The sequence below is a fragment of the Sarcophilus harrisii genome, chromosome 4, assembly GCF_902635505.1.
Source record: "Sarcophilus harrisii chromosome 4, mSarHar1.11, whole genome shotgun sequence".
Taxonomy (NCBI): domain Eukaryota; kingdom Metazoa; phylum Chordata; class Mammalia; order Dasyuromorphia; family Dasyuridae; genus Sarcophilus; species Sarcophilus harrisii.
In genome coordinates, this window is record NC_045429.1 from 296,604,082 (window position 1) to 296,622,057 (window position 17,976).

At 36.2% G+C, this 17,976-nt stretch overlaps 1 pseudogene; it reads left to right on the forward strand.

Annotated features, from left to right (window-relative positions):
* Positions 1 to 342: 342 nt before the first annotated feature.
* The window catches only part of LOC116423616, a 57,996-nt pseudogene continuing 40,362 nt past the window's right edge, over positions 343 to 17,976 (forward strand).

The following is a 17,976-nucleotide window of genomic DNA, read 5'->3' on the forward strand; positions in this document are numbered from 1 at the left end:
TTGCACATGTATACATATATTGTATTTAAACAATAAACAATAAAGTATACTTTATTATTATACTTTATACTTTATATGTACTTTATACTTTAACATATTTAACATGTGGAGGCTTGATCAGAATGATTTGACTTGCCTCCATTTTGCGCGTCCCCTCTCTCTTGCCCTTATCTCTTTTCTTCCAGGGTCCACACACTCTGCCTCGCGGGCCGAGGCAAATGGCCCCCATACGTGGGGCCCGGAAGATTTTGGAGAAAGGAGTAGCCATTGCTAGATCGAACCTCTCAATAAGAAGACTGTGCAGTCCCGGAGAATTTGGAGAATTTAGAGAATAAGGTCGCCATGGGTCCACCTGCCCCGAGGAACAGAGACCTGGGTGTGGTAAGAGGTTTCGATACCAAGAGAGAGAAGAAATTAGTGTAAAATAGATTTGTTGAGGATTTCAAGGATTTATTAAGGACGCGTAGAGTAAAGGTTAAGAAAAAATGAATTTGTAAAATTTTTAAGTTTTTAGAAGATGTCTGCCCATGGTTCCCGCAGGAAGGAACCATTGAGAAAAGGTGAAAAAGAGTTGGAGATTGCTTTAATGATTTTTATGTAATTCAGGACAATGCCTCTTTCTTAAAAGGTGCCCTTAAGCACACCAATTCTAGGCTCAAATTAGGCTCCCAAAAACAATGAAAAGATTCTGTATGACCCTCCTCCCAAAGCTTCAATGGCTTTCTTCAGCTTCCCAAGTGAGAGCCTTTAGCTCCAGATTGAAGGAAGCGGTTCTTCAGCTTCAGTGGCCTACAGTGGACAATGATATTGATTGGGCATTTGGGAGAGTAAGTCTGTCTGAGTGCCTTTTGGCGTACCCATCTGGTTCTGTTTCTGGTTATTCTGGTTCTTTTCTGGGTAAAGTTCTGAAACGGGTATTTTCTGGGACGCTGGAAAATATCCTTTGGGTATTATATGTTTATTATTATATGTTATATGTTTAATGTTGTAACTGTGTTCTATGTTCTGTGTGATTTGTCTGTTTTGTTGGTTGAAAAATTTTTAAGTACACCGTTGCAACTGTGCTTAGTAAAATGGAGCTCCATGTGTGTCTGTATGTGTCTTGTGTTGAAAGTTAGCAAGTTTGTAAAAGATAAGAATTCAGCCTCTGTGTTGCAGGGTTAGAAAATATCAAGAAGCTTGAAAAAAATCTCTCTCTCTAGTGTGTGTGTGTGTGTGTGTGTGTTTCTCTGGCTGACTGCAGTAGCCTGAGAAAAAGGGAGAGAAGGGAAGAAATTAAAATGAATGAATGAATAAAATAAAAAAATGAATAAAATAATAAATAAATAAAATAAACAAAAAGGGATTTAAAAGTTTGGAAAGTTAAAAAAATCTATAAGAGCAGTGTGCTAACATTTATTTATTTATTTATTTTATTTGGTAGCCTTTGATTTGCAGGATGTGTACATGGGTGGCTTTACGGCATTGACGGTTGCCGAGCCTCTTGTTCCAGTTTTTCACCTCTTACCCCCCCCCACCCCCTCCCCTAGATGGCGGGATGACCAGTGGATGTTGAATATGTTAGAATGTAACTTGGATACACGGTGGGTATACATGACCAAAACATTGTTTTGCTGTGCAGGGGGAATCAGACTCTGGGTTATTGTGCAGTTGGCTTGTGGGGGAGGTCGAAGATGCAGGTGTGCATGGATGTGGGGACTGGGAATTCAATGTAGTGGTTTTTGGTCATCTCCCGGAGTTCTTTTTCTGGGTGTAGCTGGTTCGGTTCATTGCTGCTCCATTGGAGATGATTTGGTTGATCTCGTTGCTGAGGGTGGCCTGATCCGTCAGGACTGGTCATCATCTAGTGTTGTTGTTGAAGTATGTGATGATCTCCTGGTCCTGCTCATTTCGCTTGGCATCGGTTCGTGTGGGTCTCTCCAGGCCTTTCTGAAATCATCCTGTTGGTCATTTCTTGCAGAACGGTAGTATTCCATGATTTTCGTATACCACAATTTGTTCGGCCATTCTCCAACTGATGGACATCCATTCAGTTTCCAGTTTCTGGCCACTGCAAAAAGGGCTGCCACGGGCATTCGTGCACATGCAGGTCCCTTTCCCTTATTTGTAGTCTCTTTGGGATATGGTCCCAGTGGTGGCACTGCTGGATCAAAGGGTATAGTGTGCTAACATTTAAAGAAAAGAAGTTTAAATGGAATATCTAGGCCTTCTCTGTGAAGGCAGAGAAAAGCACAAAGTCTTGTTTGCTGATGTAAAAGATTTGTTATGTTTTAAGAACAATGATAAAGGAATTTGGGAATTGGTTATTTGAAAATCTGCTTGTGATTTTAAAACTTTTAACCTGATGTACTAATTTTGTAAGTAAATGGAATTTAGATATTTTAAACGGACAGTAAAGTTTTTTTCCCCTTGAAACAGAGCCCGGCCCAAAGGAGCATCTGAGTGTTCAGGTATATAGCTAGGGAGAAAGAGAAATGGATAGATTTGGGAAGAAAGTAAATAAAACTGATGGGCTAAATCTTGAAAGGGATTCCTATGTAGGACACTGAGCAGAGAACCTGAGAAGTTTTTTCCTAGGGGACAGGTGAGGGTGAGTCCCTCCCTCTCCCCACAGGCAGCAAACTGTGATTTAAGGAACATGCTTACTTTTAGGTTATTGATTGAATATTTGTTTCTTGATACACAAGTTTTCTTGGTTGAGGAATATGGTCATAAATGTGATCCATACTTTGGTAAGAATATTTCTAAAAGTTAATATTTTTAAGAAACTTCTTGAATTCTTATAATGGAATTGGGTAGTCTGTATAAGTTTAAATGTATTGGGTCATCCTGAGGTTATTTAAAGGGCCTCTGAAAATAATTTTTTCTTTGTCCTTTTGGGAAATGTTTCTGTTATGGACAATATGTAACTTGGGATGTTCTATGTATTGGGCATTTTAAAAGCAAAATAGTTTTGTATGTATAACATGCACTTATGTAAATCTACCTAGATATGATAATTGTTTTAAGTTGTGAACTTAGACAAAATTTCTTCCCTGTTATTACTTATAAGGTTATGATAAGTCTTTTAAGATTTATCAGAAATTTGATTAATGAAATTTGTTATTGGAAGTAAAATTTCTTGACTTATAATTTAGTTAATGTATTTGGGAGTTTTAAGCTCCACCCTCTGACAGTTACTGGGACAATTGATTGAATAAAACTGGTTAAGGCTATTTTATCCTATGTGCTGAAGGTTGAGTTTTAACTGCTTGTTTTTATACTTTTTCCTCCTGTAATTGATCTCTATGATCAGAGCAATGATCAATAGAAACTGTTAATGCACTTATGTCAACCTTGCTATTTTCAGTCTGGTTATATGTAATCATTGTATCGTAAATGCTTGCAATAAGTATTTTGCCTGGTCATCTCTCTGTTACTGGATATTTGGTGTTTCTTTAGGTTTCTACATAAGAGGACATTGGGGACTATAAGACAGCAGCCTTTGCCTGGTCTGTAAGCAAACTCATCTCTTCACATAGGAAACAATTTATTTTGGCCTCCTCATATTTTGAGTCTTTACATCTGAGACTGATCTAAATTGGCTTGCTTTTGGAACCTTGATCAGCTTTGATTGTCAGTATGGCATACCCAGTCTGCATGGAATGAGAGCCTTCTATCACTTCACAGCCTGAAGAGTAGTTTTAAAATGAGACCATGAACTGGACCCTGCATCTAATGTACTTTTGGACTGATATGAGGGACTTTGGGAATGTTTGACTGACTGTTGAACCTTGCTTGTATCATCTATCACTCTGTTTAAGATTTGGGATGGGATTTGTTAAAACTGTGTAATTATTGCTGTTATATTGGAGGGATTTTTAGGAAATGCCACTGTACTAGTCAATTATGTATAGGGATTTTGATTCACACTTAAGATTTATATGGGAATAGTCATTTGATAATTCCTTTCTGAGAAAAAAAAAAGGGAGGAAGAGAATATTTGGTACAACTGGTAGATTTTTTCAAAATACCTGAAATAATGGGAACTCCTATTCACTTTGCCTTAAGCACTTCTGCCCCACCCCCATCTCACTAGTTCAGATTCAATTTAGATGCTTTAGCTTTAGAATCCCTTATTTTGTTAAAATTGCCCTGGCAGACTCAGTTTTGGGGATTATTTTTTAGCTTTGAATTCATTAATTAGTACTTCGAAGTTCAAGGGCCTTTAATTGGCCTTCTTGCTTTTTGTCCCAAGTAGATAGTGGCTGGCCAAACCCATTCCCAATGTAAATCTCACCGCCTTGAGACTGGTGATGACCCCTTGATGCTTAATGAGCAATAGAAACAAAATATGGAAATAGAAACAAACATCGAGACCTGGTTAGCCAATGACAGGTAAGATTCCTCAAGGACTAGCCGACCTAAGCCAGGAAGAGATGTTTCTGTACATCCTTCCTATGACGGGTAAGGCTTTTCCCCATAGGAACAACCTAAGCCAGGCACAGGTCAAGAAATGAGAAATTCTACATTTGATGTTGGGAGCCGGCACTAATCTACAGCCACATAAGGCCAACCTTGAATAGGTTGAATCTCCTAATCGCATCATACCAAAGACTTCCTGAATAGGAATCTCCTAATCACATCCTAACTTTGAATAGGCAGATATCTTGGCATCCCCTAATCACATCATAGAGCTTCCTGCCACCAGAAACATCTGAGCAGCTCATCCTTGGGCGCGATACCAACCCTTTGTCATGGACCCCCACCCTGTACTGTGTACAACCCTGCCTTCTTTTCTACTGCTATATATATATCTGTACTATTGCACCCATTAAAATGAGGCTTGATCAGAAAAAAAAAAAAAAAAAAACATATTTAACATGTGTTGCTCAACCTGTCATCTGGGGGAAGGGGTGGGAGGAAGGAGGGAAAAAATTGGAACAAAAGGATTTGCAACTGTCAATGCTGAAAAATTACCTATGTATAAATCTTGTAAATAAAAAGCTATAAGAATAATAACAATAAAAAAAGAATCCATCATCAATTATGTAATAGTTGGGTTATCTTTAATGAAGACCCATGTGTAAAATTTGGAGTTTAGCCAATAAAATTTGCCACTCTGGGATGGTTTCACAGCATACATTAATTTGTGCATTTGTATAAAAGGTGTATAATTTGTCAGTCCTTATCCCAGTACTACTTGCTTAATGGTTTTTAATAAAATTCTAGCCACTTGGTTCTGGTTGTGCTGGGAGGTTCACTCACTCTATCATATTGTCTCCTTGATAAAGGACTGCTGTGAGTGCCTCTTTTGTAGCAAAAACTGATATTTTCAAGGGTTTTTAAGTGACTCTTTCAAACACATTGAATAAAGCCAGTTCAACTTCTCTCAAAGTCTCAAGGTTATTTTGTAAGCTGCCGTGGTGAGTTTAAAGCACTGTCTCCCCTTAAAATGTCATATAATGGCTATAATTGATAGGTAGTTAAGCCTAACACTAGATGCATCCATTGGATATCTTCTATAAATTTCTGAAAGTCATTTAAGGTGTTTAGCTTCTCTGCTTTTAAGGAAAGTTTATGTACTGCAAGCACCTTAGGATATACTTCATATCCTAAATATTGAAAAGGAACATGTCTTTTAATTTTTCTGGAGCTATATGCAATTTGTAGTTCCTTAGTGTTTCTATGGTCTTTTGTAGAACTACTTTTAACATTTGCTCCTTAGTTACATACCCCAAGATATAATCCATGGAATGTAATAAGATAACTTTTAGAAATGCTTTTCTTGGACTTCCGGCCAACATGGTGGAGAAGACACACATATCTATTTAAGCTCCGTCTTTTCTCTCAGAATACTTTATTTCATGACAAGCCTCGTAATTAATGCTTGACTGAAAAAAAATGCACAAATAATTACCAACAGAATTATCCTCAAAATTTTCAAGAAAAGATCTGTTTTTGCTCATGAGTGGGGACAGTTAAATCAGGTACAGACTGAAGGCAGGCAGCAGCAGCACAGCAGACAGTGAGAGTAAGGCAGACAGCTCACACTGAGCAGATTTGAGGGGACTGGGGGGTGATTTCAGCTGTTTCTGCGGGGAGAACTTTACCAATGTGGCTATTTTGCCCTGGCAGCAATCCAGCAACTCAGCAGAGAAGCTCTAAACACAGGGGGTAAAGACTATAACCCTGAAAAGCTAGGGTCTCTCTGGACCTGGCCACACCTACCCAGAGTATCTCAGCACTCTCTCAGAGTCTCAGAGCACAGATACAATACAGCCATTGCTGTTCTGCTAGTGCCTCACTGCTGCCCCTGCAGTCTGTAGAGGAAGCTTGGTAATACCATCCCACCTCCTCCCCCCCCCAAAAAAACAGACTGCATTTGTTTTTATTGTTTTTGTTGTTGTTAGTTTGTTTTCTTTGATTCTTCTTTGACAAAATCAGCAAAAAAAAAAAATTAAAATGGACACTAACTATTGATAGCTTTTATATGAATAGAGAGTAGACTTTAAACCCTGAGAAGACTAAAAACAGATTGTCTCCAGATGAATCCCCAAAAGGGAATATGATCTGGTCCTCAACATGCAAGACTCTCATAGAAGAAATGAAAAAGGCTCTCACAAGAGAGCTAGAAGAAAAATGGGAAAAGGAAAGGGAAGTTCGGCAAGAGAGTCTGGATAAGTCATCCCACTTATTTAAAGATAGAGTGGATAAAGAAATCAAATCCTTGAAAAAGAGAATTAGTGAATTGGAAAAAGAAAATAGCTCTCTAAAAAATAACATTAGCAAAATGGAAAAAAAAATTCCATAGAACAAAACAACTCACTTAAAAACTCAATTGGACAATTAAAAAAAGATATAAAAAAGTGAATGAAGAAAATAATTCATTAAAAATCAGAATCAAAGAAATGGAAATGAATGACTCAAGAAGACACCAAGAATCAGTCAAGCAAAACCAAAAATAAATGAAACAATGGAAAAAATGTTAAATATGTTCTTGGGAAAACAACAGACCTGGAAAATAGATCTAGGAGAGATAATCTAAGAATTATTGGACTTCCTGGAAAATATGACAAAAAAAAGAATCTAGACATTATTTTCCAGGAAATTATCAAAGAGAACTGCCCAGATATTATAGAAACAGAGGGTAAAATAGACATTGAAAGAATTCATCGATAACCTACTGAAAGGGACCCTAAAATCAAAACTCCAAGAAATATAGTGGCTAAATTCCAGAACTATCAGACCAAGGAAAAAATACTACAAGCTGTTAGAAAAAATCAATTCAAATAGAGAGGAGCCACAATAAGGATTACTCAGGATCTAGCAGCATCCCCATTAAAGGATTGAAGGGCCTGGAATCTGATATTTCAAAAGGCTAAGGAACTTAGTATGAAGCCAAAAATAACTTACACAGCCAAAATGAGCATTTTTTTTCCCAGGGAAGAAGATGGACATTCAACAAAATAAGTGTATTCCATCTATTTCTGATGAAAAAAACAGAACTAAACAAAAAGTTTGATCTACAAATATAGAACTCAAGAGAAACCTAAAAAGGTAAAAAGAATCTTAGGGACTATATTTCTGCTATAAAGATATATAAAGGACACATGTATACTTTGTTCTAGAAACTAGAGGTGGAAAGGAAATTGTACCGGGAAAAGGGTAAAGTTGGGGTACTACATCTCACAAAGAGGCAAAGGAAGCCTATTATATCTGAGAGAAAGAATGGAGGGAGATGAACATAGTGTGTATCATACTCTCATCAGGATTGGCTTAAAGAGAAAAATATTAGACATTTTCCATTTATGGTGAAACTTCTCCCACCTCATTGAAAAGTGGAAGGGGAAAAGTGAAAGGGGAATTGTGAGGAAAAGGGGTAAGATAGGAAAAGGTACTCTAAGGTGGGGGGAGGGAAATTAAAAAGGGAGGGCTGTGAGAAGCAAGTGGTGCTCACAAGTTTAATATTGGGGAGGGGGTAAGGAGGAAGGAAAGGAGAAAAAGCAAGGGTTAACAAGATGGCAAATAATACAGAATTGGTCATTTTAACCATAAAAGTGACTGGAGTAAACTCCCCCATAAAGAGGAAGTGGTAGCAGACTGGATTAAAAATCAGAATCGTACAATTTGTTGTTTACAGGAAACACACTTGAAACAGGATGCCAATACAGTGTAAAAGTAAAAGGTAGGAGCACAATCTATACTGCTTCAGGAGAAGTCAAAAAAGCAGGGATAGCTATCTTATCTCAGATCAAGGAAAAGCAAAATTTGATTTACTTAAAAGAGATAATAAAGGGCACAATATCTTGCTAAAGGGTAGCATAGATAATGAAGTAATATCAACATTAAACATATATGCATCAAGGGGTGTAGCATCTAAATTTTTAAAAGAGAAATTAAGAGAAATGGAGGAAGAAATAGACAGCAAAACAATAATAGTGGGAGATCTCAACCTTGCACTCTCAGAATTAGATAAATCAAACCACAAAATAAATAAGAAAGAAGTCAAAGAGGTAAATAGAATAGTAGAAAAGATATGATAGATCTTTGGAGAAAACTAAATGGAGACAGAAAGGAGTACACTTTCTTCTCAGCAGTTCATGGAACCTATACAAAAACTGATCATATATTAGGACATAAAAATCTCAAACTCAAATGCAGTAAGGCATAAATAGTAAATGCATCCTTTTCAGACCACAATGCAATTAAAATTTCATTCAATAAAAATCCAGGGGAAAATAGACCAAAAACTAATTGGAAACTAAATAATCTCATACTAAAGAAGGATTGGGTGAAACAGCAAATCATAGACAAAACTTCACCCAAGAAAATGACAATGAGATGTCATGCCAAAATGTGTAGGGCGCAGCCAAAGCCTTAATAAGGGGAAAATTTATAACTCTAGAGGGCTACTTGCCTAAAATAGAGAAAGAGGAGGTCAATGAATTGGGCTTGCAACTAAAAATGCTAGAAAAGGAACAAATTAAAATCTCCCAGTTAAATACTAAACTTGAAATTCTAAAAATAAAAGGAGAAATTAATAAAATTGAAAGTAAAAAATATATATATTGAATTAATTAATAAACCTAAGAGCTGGTTCTGTGAAAAAACCAACAAAATAGATAAACCCTCAGTAAAACTGATTTAAAAAAAGGAAAGAGGAAAATCAAATTGTTTGTTTTAAAAAATAAAAAGGGAGAAGTTGCCACTAATGAAGAAGAAATTAGACCAATAATTAAGAGTTACTTTGCCCAGCTTTATGCCAATAAATTTGATAATTTAAAGGAAATGGAATAATACCTTCAAAAATATAGCTTGCCCAGATTAACAGAGAAAAAAGTAAATTGGTTAAACAGTCCCATCTTAGAAAAAGAAATAGAACAAGCTATTAATTAACTCCCTAAAAAAAAATCCCTAGGACCAGATGGATTTACATGTGAATTCTACCAAACATTTAAAGGACAATTAACTCCAATGCTATATAAACAATTTGAAAGAATAGAGATTGAAGGAGTACTACTAAATTCCTTTTATGACACAGACATGGTACTGATACCTAAAGCAGGTATGTTGAAAACAGAGAAAGAATATTATAGACCAATCTCCCTAATGAATAGATGCTAAAATCTTAAATAAAATATTAGCAAAAAGATTACAGAAAATCATCTCCAGGATAATACATCATGACCAAGTAGGATTTATACCAGGAATGCAGGGCTGGTTCAATATTAGGAAAACTATTAGCATAATTGACTATATTTTATATATATATAATAGTGGGAGATCTCAACCTTGCACTATCAGAATTAGATAAATCAAACTACAAAATAAATAAGAAAGAAGTCAAAGAGGTAAATAGAATAGTAGAAAAGATAAGATAGATCTTTGGAGAAAACTAAGTGGAGACAATAACCAAATTAACAAAAACCATGTGATCATCTCAATAGATGTAGAAAAAGCATTTGATAAAATCCAACATCCATTCCTATTAAAAACTCTTAAGAGTATAGGAATAAATGGTCTTTTCCTTAAAATAATCAGTAGCATCTATTTAAAATCATCAGTAAGCATCATATGTAATGGGGATAAACTGGAACCTTTCCCAGTAAGATCAATAGTGAAAAACGTTGCCCACTATTACCACTGTAATTCAATATTGTTTTAGAAATGCTAGCCTCGGCAATAAGAGTTGAGAAAGAGATTAAGGGAATTAGAGTGGGTAACGAGGAGACCAAATTATCACTCTTTACAGATGATATGATGGTATACTTGGAGAACCCCAGAGATTCTACTAAAAAGCTATTAGAAATAATTCACAACTTTAGCAAAGTTGCAGGAAATCCTCAGCATTTTTATACATCACCATCAAAAACCAACAAGAGATACAAAGAGAAATTCCATTCAAAATAACTGTCGATAGCATAAAATATTTGGGAATTTATCTACCAAAGGAAAGTCATATAATGATCCAAATTACAAAACACTTTTCACACAAATAAAGTCAGATTTAAATAATTGGAAAAATATTAAGTGCTATTGGATAGGCCAAGTAAATATAATAAAGATGACAATACTCCCTAAACTAATCTATTTATTTAGTGCTATACCAGTCAGACTCCCAAGAAACTATTTTAATGACCTAGAAAAAATAACAACAAAATTCATATGGAAGAACAAAAGGTCCAAAATTTCAAGGGATTTAATGAAAAAAAAAATCAAATGAAGGTGGCCTAGCTGCACCTGATCTAAAACTATATTATAAAGCAGTGGTCACCAAAACCATTGGTATTGGCTAAGAAATAGACTAGTTGATCAGTGGAATAGGTCAGGTTCACAGGACAAAATAGTCAATAATTATAGCAATCTAGTGTTTGACAAACCCAAAGATCCCAACTTCTGGGATAACAATTCAATATTTGACAAAAACTTCTGGGAAAACTGGAAATTAGTATGGCAGAAATTAGGTATGGACCCACACTTAACATCATACCACCAAGATAAGATCAAAATGGGTCCATGATTTAGGCATAAAGAATGATATTATAAATAAATTAGAGGAACATAGGATGGTTTACCTCTCAGACTTGTGGAGGAGGAAGGAATTTCTAACCAAAGAAGAACTAGAGATCATTATTGATCACAAAATAGAAAATTTTGATTATATCAAATTAAAAATTCTTTGTATGAATGAAACTAATGCAAACAAGATTAGAGGGGAAGCAGTAAATGGGCAAAACATTTTTACAGTCAAAGGTTCTGATAAAGGCCTCATTTCCAAAATATATAGAGAATTGACTTTAATTTATAAAAAATCAAGCCATTCTCCAATTGATAAATGGTCAAAGGATATGAACAGAAAATTTCTATTGCTACTACTTCTCCTGTTTGATAAGTTATGCATTGTCTACCTGTGTAAATGCCTGGGATATTATCTACACATTCCTGTTTTCCACATCATTGTATAGATGGACACTGTTTTATAAGTACTCTCAGGAGGTGAAATGGTCAAGCCTATGGTGCCTGGAGGCAAAGGATCTATAGGCTGGACAGAGACATGTTTCACCTCTCCAGAGAATATCTCAGTACTCCCAGCTGCATACAACTCTATTCTCCCCATTGTAATCCCTTTCTCCCATCAGATTGCTTCTTGGCTGACTGATCATGCAATCCCTTTCTTCCATCAAGTTGCTTCTCAACTGACTGATCATGTCAGGGGTACTGAACTTGTAAAGACTCTCTGGCTGTAGCATCAGTTGCCATCATGCACCAAGTATCTGGGGCCCTGGAGCCGAGCCCTGCTCCCTGTTTCCCTGAATCAATCTATATTCTGATGTCCAATGGAAGCCTCTGTTACATTTTGGACATGGGGTTTTGGGTCTTGTTCTCCCACCCACTTGGGTCTTATTCTATCTTTATGCCAACATTCAGCTTTCAGATGCCCTACTTTACCACATAGAAAGAATTCTCTCTGGAGAAGTCTCTCTGGAAGTCCCTTGCCAAAAGGGACCCTGTCTTCTCATGTTTGGATCTTAGGAAGTCTGCATCATAGCCTGGGTATAAAAGCCATTTGTGTTCATTGTGGCACAGCATCTTGAGCATCTTTGTGTAATCCTAGCATTAACCTTCTACAAACCTTATTAACATTTTCTTTAGAGAGTTGTCTTATCATAATTTCTGTTGCTACATTTTCACTAATGGTTCATATTACAACTGTCTGCAGATGGCACAAAATCAGCAAAGGGTTAATTTGGACCTAGTGATATTTTCATGAAGGCTTCCCCTCTATCTTATTTTCCTGGGAGGGGGCCCCATGATTTGATAGCAGAACAGCAATTTGCTGATATGCTGCTATGGAGTAATTAATCTGTGCTGAAGTGTCTGCATAAGAAGCTACACTTGTTAGTTCATCACAAGTGATTAGTGTATTAACTCCAGGTTGCCGATTTCATTGGGCCTGTATCCTACAGAGTTCACTATATTCAGAAAGCCACAAGTTTTGTCCAGGTTCTAAACATGTCCTTGCTATAGATTTCTAATCATTAGGGGTTAAAATGTCAAAAGCCAAATTCTCTAATAACATCTTAACATAAGATGATGTAGACCCATAAAGAGTGCAAGCCTTTTTCAGATCATTGATAATTTCTAGATTAAAAAGAGTGTATCTCCTTTTTTCTTAACTTGAAGAGTTAAACTCTTCAATCACAGGATACTTTTCTATTCTCAAATCAGATGTATCCTGCTCTTCCTCTTTGGCTTTAATTATCACCTTTTGTAATTGAGTCATAGGGGATGGGCAGGGCTTTTATATGGTTGGTGGTGATGGTGTCACTGCCCTTCCCACTCCTCCTCCTCCCTCCACCCATGGAGGGTCAATGAAAATGAAATTGATGGAGGAGGGTCAAGAGCCTGCTCAAGTATAGACAGAGGTGAAATAAGAGGCAGAGGTGGGACATGGTACTCAGCTTGGTCTTATTGGCCATACCCTCCAGCTGTGTTGTCAGTCCCATTCCTCTCTTCCTCTTTCTTACCAAACTTCATTGTCTAGCTATGCTTATGGTACTCAAGATCTAATTCTCCAAACCTTTCAGCTGCTTTATCAGTACCTTCCTCCTCCTTTTCTTTCTTCTTTTTCCTTATTCTAAAAATTATGTAATTCCTTAAGGCCAATTGTATTATATTGTATATATATATATATATATATATATATAGAGAGAGAGAGAGAGAGAGAGAGAGAGAGAGAGAGAGAGAGAGAGAATATTTCTTCGGGAATTGAATCAGGACCATTATTTTCGTAATATTCAAATGATTGCTCTCCCACTAGTTTTCACTTGTCTGGTTCTAATTCTTCTTCCTTAGAGACAAGGTGGCATGCACTCCAATGTTTCTAAAAGTCCAAATATCTAATCCCGAGTTACCAACAAACCTTAGCTCTTCATTAACCTAACTATGCTTTCTATACATTTCCCTTGGAGTGAAGGAGACTCTTTTCTTGGTATTTGTCCCATTTCAGCTAAGAAACGAAAGTTACTAGTTTAACCCGTACCAAAGTTTCCTACTTGTCTATTTTTATACTCATCCTATTTCTGGGTCACAGGGACTTCTCCACTGAACTTATAATCAAGTCAGTCAAACTGCATGCAGGTCCTTAGTCCAACATGGACACTAAAATATAATGTTCTGGCTAGCTCTCTGGAGGGCCTCAGGATCAGTGAGAGTTAGGATCAGTCAAAATCCTTGGTCTTTTGGAGGAGAAGAGAAGGAGGCAGGCAAGCTGGCTTGTCAAAGATGGATCCTGGACTCTGGAATCTGGAGACTTCAGTCTTCCCTGCTGAGCTTGCTGTGGTGGGAGAGACTCTGACTTTCTCCCTCAGCCCTCCAATCTTTCCCTACAATTATCTCACCACACCACATTCCCCAGGCGCCAGTCATGAGGAAAACCATCACATCACCATATCATCTAAGTATATGTTTATAGAACCATTATATCACATTGAGTAGGTACTTAGCCTTAAATACTCTGCTGTTCTGGATTCAAGTACACCCTTTCAGAGTTCCAGGCCTCTACATTTTCCCTTACCAAGCAGTCAGCCCAAACTTTGCATGGAGAACTACTAGAACAACGTTAAAGCTTCTTACTAAGGATTCTTACCACTTGTCACAAATCCAGCACATGCAACAAGTCTGGTGTGTTTTTCAGGTTTTTTTTTTTTTATATTAGGTTGATGCCTTTTTATAACATCTCCAAAATTTCTCTCAGAATCCTAACTTCCCCACTACAAAGAGCAATTCTATATAATGAATATGAAAAAAGCAAAAAACTCATCACAATTATTCAACACATTGAAAAAGTCTTAAAATGTGTCCAATGTGTGAAACTTGTGAACCTTCCATATCTATAATGGGGTTGGAAGTGAGATTGTTGTTTCATATTTTTTTTATGACTCATGTTTGTCCTTTGTAATTTTGAAAACCCACTTTTGATTTTATGTGTGTATGCTTGTTCTTTCTATTTATGTTGTTATAGTCAAATGCATTTTGGTTCTCCTCACTTTATTCTCCACCAGCTCATGAAGATCTATTTATGCTTTTCTATATTATATACATTCATAGTTTTATATGGCACAGTAATATTTCATTATATTTATGCATCAAAATTTGTTTAATTGATGGACATTTATTTTGTTTCCAACTTGTTGCTACCATAAAAAGTACTACTATAAATGTTTTGGTGTTTATGGGAACTTTCTTATTGATAGTTTTCTTACTCTATAACACTAGTACAGAAATATCTAGGTCTGTCACTTTAAAATGCATTAATATATCTATATAAACACTCTAATTTTTATTATTCCAATCATTTGTCATCTTGGCAAATTTGCAAAATGTAAGTGAAATCTCAGGTTTGTTTCTGAATTGTATTTTTACTATTATTGAGATTTGTTGCATTCTTTTATGTGTTTCCTAATAATTCACCTATTCTATTGAAAACTACTCATTCATATCCTTTGACCACTTGTCAATTGGGGAATGGCTTTTGGTTGTGTGTGTGTATGTGTGTGTGTGTGTGTGTGTGCATGTGTGTGTGTTTTGTGCAGGAATAGGGGAAGTATATGCATAGCATACACATATAACGTAAGTAACCTGTGCCTCCATGACTTGAAGGTCAGGTATATTATATTTTTATTCTTCCTTCCAGGGTTCTTTGTAGCTATAAAAGAGATGGGATCAGGATTACAGACTACACTAATGTTCTCCCAAATGGAGAGGGGGGGGGTCACCTGCACTCCAGTTCCATTACCTGCTAATTTGGTCTTTACTAAATTAGTTTTTACACAGAAATATTAACTTCATGAGCTATAATAACAAATATACAAACTTATACCTCTAAACATATGGGACACATAATTCTCTGTTTACATCTCAATACCGGGGAGAAATTTAGGTTTAGTTATGCAATAGTCCCAGATCTAAGTCCAAAGTCCATGTAGGTTCGATTTTCAGATATGATGGACCTTGCATTCAGGTCTGGCTGATTGTTCCTTCCCAACTTGAAATCTGGCTCCAGGGTGACCATTGCTCTAACTCCCAGCTTCTTGGAGGTCTCCTCCAAAAACTCAAACTGGGAACAAATAAAACAAAACAAAATAAATATAACTACCATCACCAGCAGCAGATCTATGTAGAGCCAAGGTAAAGGAAAAAGAAAAGGGGAAGAAAAGTCTATCCTCTTTCACTTGTTCAGTGCATGGGTTCATGTTGTGGATGAATTGTAATCATTCTCTCTGAATGAATCAGATAAGAGTTGCTAAAAAGAACAAATCAGAAAAGAAAGAAAATAGCTCAGTCTCACTAGTTGTAAGGGTACAGGAACCAACTCACTCTAGACATGCTACAAATCCCCTCAAATACCTCTATGCTATGTGACCGAGATATGCCCAATAATTTTCAGGTTATATATACATACATATTTGTTAATCATTTGTATATCTTGGATCCCAAATGCTGATTTGAGAAATTTGACACGAAAAGTTTTCCCATTCAACCTCTTCTCTTTTTATCATCATGCATTAATTTTGTCTGTGGAAAAAACTGCTTTGAGATTTTTTTTCATAATCAAAGTTATCTCCTTTATCTTTTGGAGTTGTCTGTGTTCCTTGTTTGATTAAGAACATTTCTGCTGACCATAGCTGTAGAAGATATATGAGCTGCTACTCTTGTAATTTTGCTTTATATTACAATCTTTAATATTAAAATCCAATATGCTTTTAGAATATTCCAAAATATGATGTTGTGTTAGCCTAATACTAATTGTGCCTAACAGCTCTCTAGTTTTATTGGTATTTTTTATCAAATAGGGATTTATTTCCTATGTAATTTTTATTTTCTAGTTTATCAAACATAAGGTTGTTGATTTTCATTCTTTCTAGTTTTTTCTTGTCTATCTTGAGGTCTCAGGGTGCTATTTGTATTTTGTACTATCCCCTAATTTCCAATCAAAATACACTGTTTGAAGTTCAAAGCCTTTCATAACAATATAATTACTTCTATTTTTCCAGTCTTCTTATACCTTTATGTACTCTTTGATCCAGGGATACTGTAGTCCTTGCTATTTCATGAACATTACAGTCCTCTCTCAATTCTGAGTATTCTCACTAGCTAACCCCTGTAATTGAAATTCTCTCACCTTTTTTTTTTTACTTCTACCTTCTTTGATGTACCAGCTACAATGCTAATTTATGCAAGAAAACTTTGCTAATCTCTCTTAATTCTAGTGCCTTCTTTTCCTAATTATGTCCTGTTTTTCCCTTGTATATAATATATTTATACATGTTTTTCTCCCAAAGGGAAAGAGACTTGTAAATGGAGGAAGCTTTTGGCAATTCTTTGCCAATTTAGATTGTTACCTAAATTAAAAGACTTTTTATAGCACTCCAACCGACAAGTGAACAGTAACACTCCATCTAAAGAGTAAAGCATTCCCTAGTCCATAAAGTCAAGGAAAATGGGGAAGATTGCAACTGCCCACAGAAGAGCAAACCAGGAGACCAATGGTTCAACCTGCCAAATAATGATGCTGGACCTTAAGACGAATCCACAGGCAGAACATCCTGTAGCAACTGCCAAGAAGCAGAGTAGCTTTCCCAGTCCTGTCTGGCAGCCACTGTCCAGTGGCTTTTCTGCACAGTTTGGAAAGATCTGCCCAATGGCAGAGCAATCTATCTTAATGAGGTAGCTCAAGGGATAATGAGGCCAATACCTGGTCTCCCTGGGTGAAGAAATGAACCTTGAGACAAGTTCTTTAGCTGTTGAGTCAAGATGATGGTGAAAAGCGTATTTAATACATGCACTAAAGGCTACATGTCTTTTTAAAGTATCAAAGTTGGTAATATATTCTCCATAGAGAATATAATGATTTATAGTTTGCTGTATCATGTTTTAAATCTTAGTTGACGTACTTTTATGAATTCTTTGTGTTTTAAGCCTGTCAATTATGAGAACAGGGAAAATGTAGATGGAATAAGTAGTTATATTTAGCCTGACCTACATTGCACTCTGAAATCAGTCTTTCCTTTATCTTCCCTTTTGAGGAAGATATGAACTATACACAAGTTCTGGAGTAGCCTGTAAAAGCCTCAGAGAATATGAGCAGGATTTAAATCAGACTTCTTGTAGGGAAAGATTTAGGAGCCCTTTAGGACAAGGCAAACTCTCTTGTTTTCTTTTGCCTGGTGCCAATTTGTTGTTACTATGGCAATTCTTTATTCTTAGACATCTTTCTTCTGTCCATCAATAATATTAATACTGTCATTTCTGTAGCATTTTACATTCTGCTTAACATTTCTTATACATTACCTCATTTTACTTCACGGAAAGCCTGTGAGGTAGGTAATGTACATCTAATTATCCTGAATTTCCAGATGAGAAAACTGAGGCTCAGGAAGGTTAAATGGTTTGCTTATAACTAAACACCTAGTAAGCATCAAAAATAGAGTT